The sequence below is a fragment of the Papilio machaon genome, chromosome 1 (assembly GCF_912999745.1).
Source record: "Papilio machaon chromosome 1, ilPapMach1.1, whole genome shotgun sequence".
Lineage (NCBI taxonomy): Eukaryota > Metazoa > Arthropoda > Insecta > Lepidoptera > Papilionidae > Papilio > Papilio machaon.
In genome coordinates this window covers 9383164-9396304 of record NC_059986.1, presented here as the reverse complement: position 1 = coordinate 9396304, position 13141 = coordinate 9383164, and the positions used below count along the sequence as shown (strand labels likewise).

Genomic DNA, 13141 nt, shown 5'->3' with positions numbered 1-13141 from the left:
GTTTTCAAGACGTTACCCGACGAAAATCACAAGTGCTTCTCTTCCCTTTTGCCCCGTCAAATTAACCACACTTCTTAAGCCAGCCGGGTGAATTTTAAATTGGATTACGCCCCGAGCGAGTCGTGACGCCGCAAAGAGTATGAATGATGACTTTGATATAAGGCTACATACAAAATTGTTGCCAGCGTAACGAGACACCGGTTATTTTGGAGCGATTACCAATTAGGGGGTTTACATGGCTGGTCCTTCTCGTACATTGTGGTGACTCCGATAAGAGCCATCGTAATATGGTCCCGGAAGTTGATGATTTTTAATGTAATGTGAGCTCTATATCATTGGTCAATCTTACGCCATACCTACAATCATTACAGAATTAAAGCAATATCAGAGTTCCGCTGGCGGTATAATTGAACATCTGTATGAATGTGCCGCGGAGTACCGTTAGGGGCAGTGGTGCAACGGTACCGACAATGCGCCTCACGGCGGATTTCCTGGGTTCAATTCTCGAGCAAGACTTGCATTCTTAGCAGCGGACAACTTTCCATTGTTATTAACTTGAAGTTCGCTCAAATATATTGAAATAATAGATTCGATCGTAATTATTTATACATAGGTACATGTGGACTACCACGCAGTTATAAACAATTCATAGTAAATATAAGCCACGAAGAATTAATTGTTGTTACTTATTTCAATGTTAGATAATTAACTACATTAAAAAAATAAGAACCATTTCACCTAACAATTCGTAATCTCTCAGTTGATAGATTTGCGTTAGCCCGGCCACTTTTCAGCGGCAAAGTCAGTTACCCACTATCGGTTGCCGACAAACGCCCGGTTCATTTAATTTGTCCCATTAAACCGCCCGTATAACTGATTATACACATCCGCAGTGGAGGCGTTCGACTTTAACTAATCCAACGATATATGTTACGTAAAAACGTCTTTATGTTAGCGAAAATTTTGAACTTAAACTTATTATACGACTCAATTAACAGTATATCTTTGTAACGTTAATTTAAATACATAACTAGCTGTCGCCCGCGACTCCGTCCGCGCGTAGTTAAAAAAAAATGAAAAATAGATGTTGGCCGATTCTCAGACCTACTGAATCGGTCAAGCCGTTTCGGAGGAGTACGGGAACGAAAACTGTGACACGAGAATTTTATATATTAGATAGAACATAAGTTGTCAATAATTTCCGATTACTTGCTGTCGTAATTTGATCAAACATAATTAACATTTTGTATATCTATTTGTATGTGCCAAACATTTATTTCTGTTACTAACAAGTTCTTGTAATCCCTGAAGCAACGTACCAGGGGTGCATAACAAAGTAGGCAGCGAACATCACTTAACAAAGTTAATCAAGGCGACGCTAATCCAAAGGACTATTTGTCCTTACCGCCGCGACATTAGTCCCAAGCCCGGCTCCCGGATGACCGGGTTTGACCGGGATGACCGGGATTGACCGGCTTATATCCGGCTGCAGAATTCGCTTCCTGATGTCCGATGCAAGACTATCTGACCTACTTGTAACAAACTTACTGTTGCAACTTTTATAGAAAATTTGTTAAATGATATCTTACTTATAAATTCGAACCTTTAGATGGATGGATGTTTGTTTGAAGGTATCTCTGAAAGGGCTCATAGGATGTTGATGAAATTTGGCATAGATGTAGAAGTTAATCGGGAAGAACTCATAGCCTACTTGCTACGTTTTTTTTTTTTCATTCCGGGCGGATGGAGTTGCGGGCGTCAGCTACTATTTTATAACTAAAAAAACAATGTAGGTTTATCAATAGAATACTGACTGAACTAACAATTTAGAAAACTCCAGAACGTTCTCTATAAGCATGAAATGTGAAATAAAAAATGCACTTAAAATAATTTCAAATTGATACGCAGTTTTTGATTAGCTCTATTTTATAAGAATGGTCTGCTGAAATTCTACTATGATACCATAAAATAACAGTGACGCATGTATACAGCATCAGAAAATGTAATTTCCCAAACTTTTGTCCTCTAAAAGTCGACGCCAAGATTACAAACCTACTTAATTTCATCTGCGACTCGGCCGGCGCGGGCGGGACACTTCCTTAATTTGTTAGTAAAAACAGTTACGACGGCTGCCGAGTATCTTCTTTTAAAAATGTTTCTCTTATTTTTTATTGTTTCACAAACAGACAAAACTCGGTTTAATTTAAGTTAGGGAAAAATTTCGCGCCCGAAACCATTTTACCTTTTTTTTTTTCTTTTAAATGAGTGTAAATTTACAAGAATACAAGTAACATGCTATATTAAAAGTCTAATACTTTAAGTTACAACTAACCGTGAGTTTCTAACAAAATCCTTTAAAACATATTGTTATCTCTGTTTTAGCAAAGATGACAAGATGACAGGGAAGAAGATATATTTTATACAGAGATTTTGGTCTCAGAAACCAACGGTAAGAGATTATACTATTATAAATAAATCCTAATCGAAAAAGACTTGAAGTACTGGTTGAGAAATAACGTCAGTAAATATTAGATATTTTTTATTAAAAAAAAATCCATTTTATTGCCATAACCAACGATAGAAGGATAACTTCCTCAAAATTATATTTTGAAGAATATCCGCTAACATGTAACAGATGAATGAGTCAAAGGAAGCCGGCGCGGCGTCGCTTTCTAATAAATATCTTACGCAGCGAGCTAGTAATAGGTTTTCAGTTTAATAATAGTTTGCTGATGTGGACCGCACACGGCCGTACACCTGCAATTAACTGGGCGGAACGGATCTTGACGTCCTTTGCGTACCTATTATTACGCTAAGACTTTAGCAGTAAAAGGGATATTATGTTAGTTTCTTACGCTTAGACTTTGTATTTGCGTACATGTAATTGTTAAGGAAAACTTATGTAGAATACACTTATGCTTCCAGTACTAGCTACGTAATGCATTTCCATCCATAACTGCTGACCTAAAGAACCCAATTAAGACCAAGAATATCCCAATGCAATATGTATTATAACCAAAGACAATTTTTCTTTCTGTTAGTGTCTATTCCTTTTGTTTTTTATTAAACAATTATACGAGTATAATCTGTAAATATACATCACACACTAAATACAATTTAATTAAATGTCCATTCGCAAAGTTAATCTCGCTGCCCATAATTCTAAAGCGCATCGCACCCACTTCGCTTCGTTCAGAAATTAGTGTTGCCATCTGAATGTTAAATCGTTGCAATTACCGCAAACGGATGAGCCACCGGTGAATCACTACAGGTAGGGCAAATTAGAAAAAGTCCCGAGGGCAACATGAAACACTCCCGCTCGACGGATAATAAAATCAAATTGTTTCGGAACACGGAAAAGATACTGGACGCCATTTATGTTTGTCGAGGGTAAAAAAATTGATACGTTATTTCTTTTGTGGAATAAAAACAGGTCGATGGTCAGTAACAATATGGTTTGCGGGTTTTTTCTAATATATAAAATTCTCGTGTCACAGTTTTCGTTGCCATACTCCTCCGAAACGGCTTGACCGATTCTCATGAAATTTTGTGAGCATATTGAGTAGGTCTGAGAATCGGCCATCATCTATTTTCATACCCCCCCCCCCCCCCCCCAATTTTTTTACGGCGCGCGGACGGAGTCGCGGTCGACAGCTAGTTATTTTATAAACATCTAACAGAACTTTCAATGCGTTCAGTTAAACGGTTAAGGTAACATTAATTTTTATATCGAGGCTTAATAATCAGATAGATAAGTCGTCTCTGATTAACGTGCTATATTTATTTACAGTACTCAGAATCGTACTATGAGTCATTTAATTGTGACAAATAAGAACGATCCTAACATACATAGCTATGCTACATAACACGGTAAATTCACAGAGTATTGTCGCTTCATATAGTTGCGATACTGAAACTACTCTATTGCAACAGTCAGTGTATAGTTTAATGTATGTATTGTAGATATTAAGCATCGTCGCATTCCCACGCGTCCGTAGTACACTCTTCGAATAACTTGGAGAAGTTTTCCAAAACATTTGACATAAGTTACGTAAAAATGTCTTTGTATTGTTAAGAGATTTGCATCTTTGTAGGTGCGTTTTTGTGTATATATACTTTTATGTTAATTTTGTTTGCTCTTCGTTTTTGAATAATACCTAAAATTTTAAATCAGTCGTTTAAACAAAGTTACAATAGAATTAAAATTTGTACGAGCTTCAAATACAAGAAAGAATATTAAGTTTTTCATTAACTACATTATGTTAGTAAGTTATCACGATTAAAAATATATTCGATGTTACGATAGACATTGTACACGTACAAAATATTCAAATTATAAACACGTAGAAAACATTTCACAACACTTTTCCCCGCTTGTATTCAGCGACGTGATTAATCAAAATCTTTTGTCTGTCCGTGCATCGCTCGCGGCAGATCTCATCAGAAACATGCATTATAAATAGTGATGCAACGGAAGTGTCTTAGCGGAACCAGAAACGGAAACAGATGTCAAAAATAAATTTTAGCAGAAACGGAAACGGAAGCGGATGCGGAAACGGAAGTGTAAATAATATGAAAAAAAACATATTTACATTTTTTTTTGGTAAAAACAGTTTGTATTTGTTTTTAATTTATTAAGGCATTGGATATCGGTGTCCGTTAGCCTTCAATGTATGTATTTTTACTGTGCTGCAATAAGTTAAAATACGTGTTGACAAACGGAGGCTTTTAAATATTAAAACCATTTTACTAATATATTTCTTTATTAACACATTAACTGCTGACCACTCGGATCCGAGTTGGCAGAGCTATTAGTAGCAGCGCCTCCCCCTCGGATCCGAGCGAGGGGCCCGTTCACTTTGTAGTAGCCAGTAAGCCGCCGGCGTTTGAAGCGAGTCCATGTTGCTTTGTGTAGCCACTCTGGCAATATAGTCAACTAACGAAAATGAGTATTAGTTTAATTCTTACAGTGTTATAGTCATTAGTACCACGTTCGTACGGAGGCAAACATACAAATATCTTGTATCACATGAAGCTAAGTCTGAACTTCATGTTATGTATGTATATTTTTTAAATATATGTATGTCCTGTATGTGTGTGTATACGTGTGTGTATGTGTGGGTGTGTATGAAATGTTACAAGATCTTAAACCAAGAAGATAAAAGCTTGTTTTGATTAGTATCCTTACATGTTTTACTCAATATTCTGGAATTTGATGAAAAACTGGACTTTGTCAAAATCTTGTAACATATTAGTACACAGAAATGCGATCGTGGAACAAATATCTACATATTAGTGAACTAAACCATTGCCATCCCTAGCGCTCAATTGCAAAAAATGTGTTTTTTTTTATTGAAATAATTATATGTTCAAACATTCCCAGATACTAAATAAAAATTCTCCATAAAAAGTTTTGGCTCCCAGCTGTTACCTTTTTTTATTTTGTAAACAGTGAATGTGTTAAGTATCAAATACACCAAATCTAGATTAGAAAAAGATATAATTATTAGGCGTCGTTGGCTCGTGGCACTTGACTTGCAATCTGCAGGGCCTGGGTTCGAATCCCGCCATGTACCAATGTGTTTTTCGGTTTACATATGTACATTTATCCGACGTTCTTACGGTGAAGGAAAACATAGTGATGCTACCTGCACATATCTGAGAAAAAATTCAATGATATGTGTGAAGTCAACCCGCTCTGGGCCAGTGTGGTTGACTATGGCCTAGTCACCCCTAATTTGGGGTAGGCTCCAAGACCCTCAGTGGGGATGTATAGTGACCTGATGATAATAATGATGATGATATATTACATGGTTATCACTTATTCAAAAGTACATTTAATAACTCGTAAGTATGAAATAGTCACATTTTGCCAGTTGTCAAATTTTATATGGACAACAACTAGACAGTTTACTCCAGCAAGAGAAACTGATTGTTTCAAACAGCAGCAGAAAATATTACGTACGATTAAAAAGTACGTAAACAAACAAATGCGACAAGTGCCGAAAGGCAGCGCACGGACTGCGCGCCTCGCGCCGCGCATTTGGATCTCTCAGCCGTCGTAAAGTTCCGTTTTATCTCCGTTATAAAAGTTGCGGAAACAGAAGCAGAAACGGATGTTGAAAAGCATGCGGAACTTCCGCAGTTGCGGAAACGGAAACAGACATCCGTTGCATCACTAATTATAAACCTTCTTCGTTATATCTTATACTTTGTGAACATATTACGTTACAGTTCAATTGTGAAAGTGGTCTATTTATAACCTCACTAGTTATATTTTAAACTGATATGAAATAGATAAAATAACATCGTTAAATGACGATTTACTAAAAATTTACCTTCTTGGGTGTATTAAAAATGTATATGTCATCTATGGTCATTCGGTATACAATTGTCTGACACTTTTTTTATTTCCGGTCAGAACCTAAAAAGTCTAAATTTACGATTGGCCTATAACATATACATGATATCATTTGTCCTTGTATGCCTTCACTAGTTTTATTAGTTGTTGTCTTGATGTATATTAGTCACGGTAATCTGCTTCTCGATTATTCTATGGCTTTGATTTGTTCAGTCCTGTTCTTGTATAGACATTGGAAGTTGTTCGCGTGGGTAACGACTATAAACGAAGTCGTGAGATCATCTTATAGAGCACGAACAATATTTATCTAATCTTAATTGATGTATTTCGGACAATTATCGGTTAAAAAATGCAAAATATTTGTATATTTTTTAGAGAATATTGCATAAAGGTGAAATGAAATTTTCCGTAAACAAATTAAAATTGAAAAGGTTCACTTTTTAATAACAATTAATTCAATTAAAAAAAAACATGATAGTTTCAATTTATTTTGTTTTGTTTCAGATACTTTAGGAATGACAGTCTATTTCCCGATGATACGTTCCTGGTATGTATACAAATTATTTTTGTTGATATACTGATAAAATCTCTGTTAGTATACATTAATCTAGAATTCCATTATAATGTATGAGTCACAAAATATAACGTGCTATCGATTGTTAAGTTTTAGGAGAGTCTTTACGTTCCTCGGAACTTATACTATTCACTGCAATAGACTATACTTTCCAAAGACAGTAAAGTTTTAAATAAAGTGGAATAAAATTCATAAAATTGGTTTTATTCGCTTAAATGTTAGAATGATATTAAGGAAATGCTGTAAGCGGTTCGGTTGTCGATATCAGCGGGAGGTTAGAAGGCGTTGGCGAGGCTCTGGCAATCTTCGATGCATATAAAACGATAGTCGCGACATTTCTCGTTATCTAGCCGCGGCGTGTGGCGCAAACGATTCGGAAAATCGAACTGAGCCGGAGCGTACCGGCGTCCATTACCGGTATTAGAGTATTGAGCGTTCGCTCAGCGATCTATATCGCTTGCCTGACAGTTCAATGCAGTTTCGGGTATTTTTTATTTATTTCCTAAGTTGACAGCATCTTACTCCATTCAATTCTGGGGTGCTTTGATTCAAAAAACGAATCCCACATACTCAAAAGCTTCATAGATCGATTGTATAGATATGCCAGCGTATACCACTCTCCCAATCACTCTCAGTGGTCGAAAATACCAGTTATTATAGGCCAACCTCCAGGAGTACCTTTGCTTATTGCCTGACGTCACAACATGACGAGTGAGTAGGACTTTGAATATAGGAAATTGCATGCATACTTCGTCTAGACTTATAATATAACGAGGAAAGGTTTGACTGTTTGTATACATTAAATAGGCTCCGAAACTACTGAACCTTATATTTTTATTAATTTCACGCGAACTTAGTCGCTGGCTACTACTAGTAATTTCATAAAACTGTTCCTAAAATAAGTTACTGTACTATATGTTTCTGTTTATTACTAAAACATTCAAATATTTCATATTGGACCGCCAATGTCGCGATATTTGTGATGTCTATCTGTATTGCTTCCGCCGGAAGGAAGTTGGTGGAGGCATTGTTTGTGATATTTCAACCAGAAAATATTGAATTGAATTTGTCCGCAGCCAATACGCGGGGATGCGTCCCCTTGTTCTATTTTTTACGTGTTCTTTTTTCTTTTTGGAAAAGATAATAGAAGAGCCTTAATTTTGAGATTCTTCGGATTTATTACTATAGTTAGCATTTTCACAAAAAAAATATTATTCGTACTTCAAGAATACAAAATAAATTCTAAAAAACGTATTCAAAACGTTTAATCTCAACATCTCGTTTGCAATAACATAAATTTCAATATCAGAATAAAAGCTTATATGTTATCTTGAAGTTTATAATACGTTAACTTTTTCTTATTTATTTCTTTTCATTCAAAATCTCGATCAAAAATGCGCGGCAATTCATGGCGGGAAAAAATTTCTCGCGCTTGAAGTTTAATTGGCAGTGACATTAAGCTGCCAGTTAACTTACGTGTAATGATTTGATTTCTGTAAAGTTTGGAAGGACAACGACCGAATTAAGTGCAACATAATCTTCGGTAACCACCAGTTTTTGTATGGAGCGTACTTATAAGAAAGCAGTTACTGAATTAGAATTCGGGAAAACCTCGAATGCCGAATCTCCCATCGTCTATCATATGCATTGCCTTACATTCGATAAAATATTTAAACTACCTTCTTTTGATAAACGTACTCGTAACTTATTTACAAATTTAGTAGCAGAAAATTAAAAGACCAAACAAAAGTAATAGCCAAGAAATCACACAATACACGACTAAAAATAATTGTTGTTATGATTCAGTTCCTTCATTATTGTGGCATAAAAAATCGTGAACTCGATGGTCGATAAGCATGTTCTACTTAATTGGACGTGTTTATTTCCAGCGCAAGAATTATATGCTACATTGTGTAATTCAATACATCATTCATACGCTACTTTGGCACAAATGTCGACTTATTAATTTCATTAATTTTCTTTTGCAATTTATTCATGTAGCTGCTTTACTTAATAATCTGTTAAACTAACGTTTGGTATGGATTTTGTTTTATATAACAATTAAACTTTCAACACAGTTTTACCTAATATCAAAATGCTAATATGTTTGATTTAACGTACTAAATATTTTTTACTACTTTATGTCGTATATCACAGTAGAATACAAGTAATAATTTACGTTAGTATATAAATATGTGACGTTATAAATTGTCATAACTAAGAACTAGTGAACTTGCGTGCAACTTATCACAAGACTAAATCGCGTCTATATATTGACTCACGCAAGTTCCGCCTCATTGTGTTGACGACATTTTGAAAGTGAACTCCGCACAGTGTTGTTTCTAATGTCTAGAAGACATCACCTAATAGGTAAAATAGTTTCTAATACGTCAAAGGATGGTAACAACTCGGTATCTGTATATCAGTCCAATAATGACTGTAAAAAAATTTAATATCCTAATACGGAAAGAAAATGTAGATTAAAAAAGAATACAGACAAAGTATCTTTAGAAGGTACAAGGATTAATATTAATAATGCAAAATTAAGCTCTTTTTTTAACCATTCAATAGAATAAAATGCTCAAATTTGCTGACCATGGAGCTGTATTCTATATACTAAAAGCGTCGCACTGTATTCTAAGCTATTAAAAACTCATGACCTGTCCATACCAGCTCGCTTAGTTTAGCTATAACAGTAACGTGTTACCGCTCACAATGAGTCTATACTCGTGAGAATCTACGCTGTATGCTGCAGTAACGACCTACCTGGATTTACTATATCCGTTTCTACCTGATAATGTTAAAAGATATTTGAACATTGTTATGAAACAAAACACTTTGGAAATCGTCTTATGTGGACTGTCTTTTGTTTCTATTCTAAAATAAAAACTAGTGTCTCTTTTATTTAATTGATGATTTAAAATACAGCTAGCACTGATTCCACTTACCATAATATATACATTTCGCAAATGTTAGATTCAAAATCCCAAATATCAATAAAAACAGACTGCTCACTATTCGTAGAAGCAAGAACAAAATCTTTAAACAAAGACTCAGTAGAAAAATTTTACTTAAACATAAAATATATGAACACTTTTAGTCCAAAGAACATGATCCGTAAAATAAATAATTCGGTATCTCGCTGCAGTCTTCTCACGTACATGAAACTTCTTTTCGTATCGCGTCGAAAGTTGAGAACTATCGGAACATTGCTCCAGCGGAGTGTCGTTAAACGCGATTCAAATGTACAATTCAGTGGAAAACTACGTCTAAGCACCTTTTCGGTTAGCGCCGATGTGTTATAGCTTTGCTACATTCAAAGAAGAGTGCAGGTTTCCAGGATTATTTTAGCATTTCAAATACTCGTTTTATTATACGAACGTGTATAACACTGATTATAACATTTAAAGTTTCGTTTTAAATTTTTAAACTTTAAAAACCCGATTAGACTTTTTGATTTTGATGTGAAACATCTATAGGATCACTTGTAAACCGAATTGTTGGCGTGGCGACGCTTGCCGTGGCGACGCTATACTGAGGTATCATTATCATTATCGTTATTATTATTATTTATTTAATTATAATATTTAATATTTTATGCATATTTTTATGTTTCACATCTGCCAGGCGTCCCTTTTTGACGGCTCACATTTTTTTGTATCATTTAGTTACATTAATAAAGTAATAATACAATGAGACACATTTAATGGGAAGGTATCATAAAACATTTAAAAAAAATACATTTCTTCGCTCGCCTTAAGCGGGAGGCCTCATTACGTAACCCCTTCTTCAGTTTTTTGCTCATTAGCCCGTGTGACACTCATTTGACACTCGTGTCATAAAGATGCGTGACACAAAGCAAGGCGTAGTCGGCAGGAGGCGACTCGGCGAGGCACTTACGTTGGAAGGCAATTAGCGACAGAAAAGAAAGCATGTATACGTAATCCGCACGTATTAGTTTCCAACTGTGTATTTGTCCGTACAAAATTCCAAAAGGTACAGACGTATTTGCATCAAGATTTCATGCACGGAACTCATTAGAAGGTAGGCTGTGTATTTAAAGCTTCATGTCAAAGTCAGCTCTTGCATCTTTGTTGGTCCACTGCCATTAGACAGATATAGTAGTCATTCTTTTTTTTAATCCGTGATGAATTAAGAAACAAATGTCATTGAGATTCAGCCAGCAATAAATAAATACGTAATCTGTTAATATTTTTATTTACAAATATTGAAACTAATCCTTTAGGATTCACAGTGGATAAAAACGTCATTTTACGTTATAAGTTCTGCGATATAACGCGTAGCTCATATTATATGATTAATGTACTCAAATCTAGCGTGTGTTTCCAATCAAGTTGATTTATTGCTCGACCTGCGCAAGTCATTATGGAGGCGACGACACGTACGGTCATAGTAAGATGTAACCCCCATGCTTGATTATCAGCATCCTATACAGTGAAAATAAGCATTAAGGAGTAATTACGAAATACCCAATGTCACAATTATCTAATGTATAAAATTTCCATGTCACAATGTTAGTTAACGTACTCCTCCGAAACGGCTTTACCGATTTTTACCAAATTTTATATGCGTATTCAGTAGGTCTGAGAATCGGCTACTATTTATTTTTCATTTTGCTATTAAGTTTTTTAACTGCGCGCGGACCGAGTTGTTGGCGACAGCTAGTTATAGATACATTTTTAGCACAAAAAACCTTGCTGCAGTCACCAAATGTAATTATTATAAAATGTTGTTATCACCAACTACAACTCTTATCAAATTATGTTAAATCTATTCAAAATAAGGTTAGTTTATTTATCATTTTTTTCTACGTGTACAAGTTTTTTTTTAACAATCTTCAGACATTCACAAAGTTAAACGTCTGTTTGTTAAGGCACTTCATAAAAGGAGGTCTAATTTAAAAATGCATATAACAAAGGAAACATAAATATGCGCAGTTTTTCAAGCAGATAAAGCACCAACAGACAGACTTACTAAATATAAAAATTACTTTGCATGAGTAACATCTAATAACGATAAAGTTAAGGATTCAATTCTCATTTATATTACTTTATGAATAATTTGTTCGCTTATGTATTAGTGCTCATTACAATTAGAGATTTAGAATGAACACATAGGAATCTCTATTAGAATAATTAACATAGTTAATGATAATTTATACAAGATCGTACTTTTGTAGCTGTATATACATGCTAATTAGATGTATAACATCTTAATGCGTTAGAAACTATCATATTGGATAGGTAGCTATAGTTTTCCAGTATTCTAACCCCTCCCGTGATTGATGTGACGTCACTACCCTATGACATACGGCCGATAACGGTGCGAGCATTTCTTTAAATATTTATTTGGTATCATACTGGTGCCTGGTGCTGGGGGTAATTTAAGATATTTTTAAGGTTACTCAAAATATCTATGTTCTTTTATTGTAGCCTAATTAAGGAATATGTGTCATTATTTGAAACATTTACTATATAATATGAGTGTATTTATTTAATTCTAGCACGCACCGTAGACAGTCGAATGTTAAATGCGCGTTGCTTTGATTAATAAATGCCGTTGACATTTTAATTAACCCAGCTAAAAGTCAACGCTGTTTCCACTCTTCGCTGAGCTTCCGAAGCAATACACCCATGTAGCAGATTGACATACGCAAAAGTGATTTTAGTGTAATGGTTGTGTATGGATTGGTGAAAGAACGTAGATTCAAACCCGGCATTTAATTTATGTCGTCAAACATCTATTAATATACTCGTAAACTTAATTTGTCTGATCTTAATTTATTTAAAAAGAAAAAGCTAAAAATCACAATTCTTTTTAGTGTAGTGTGACTAAAGTGGTAAAAAATCTTTACTCTTTTATAAAAAAAAATCACAAAAGTATTTGTCATCCTTAGGATAGGATAATATAAATTCTTAACACTCTTGCGTATTGTAAACTACATTTAAGGCAAAGGTATTAACTGAGCCAGCTTGGATTTAACCTCTTAAACAATGTGCATGAATTTACCCTACTTCTGCTGGTAAAAATATTTAATGGCGCGCTGGAAATGTGCTTAAACTAAGCTAGTTCACCTAGTTAACTTTGTAAACTCAAAAGACTGCCTTAAATAAACAAAGATAAGACGAAAATAATACGTTGAAAATATTTACAATGGCTATAGTAATATGCAAGTATCACTTATC

At 34.8% G+C, this 13141-nt stretch overlaps 1 protein-coding gene across 2 annotated transcripts in view; it reads left to right on the top strand.

Moving 5' to 3' along the window:
- The window catches only part of LOC106719271 (leucine-rich repeat-containing protein 4B-like), a 211775-nt gene that overhangs the window by 51318 nt on the left and 147316 nt on the right, over positions 1–13141 (top strand). The window contains exon 2 of one of the 2 annotated variants that reach the window (XM_045677985.1): positions 6866–6908. The exons of the other annotated variant lie outside the window; for it this stretch is intronic. The gene's annotated coding sequence lies outside the window, so the exon portion shown is untranslated. The remainder of the gene's footprint in view (positions 1–6865; positions 6909–13141) is intronic. 2 annotated transcript variants of the gene reach the window in all.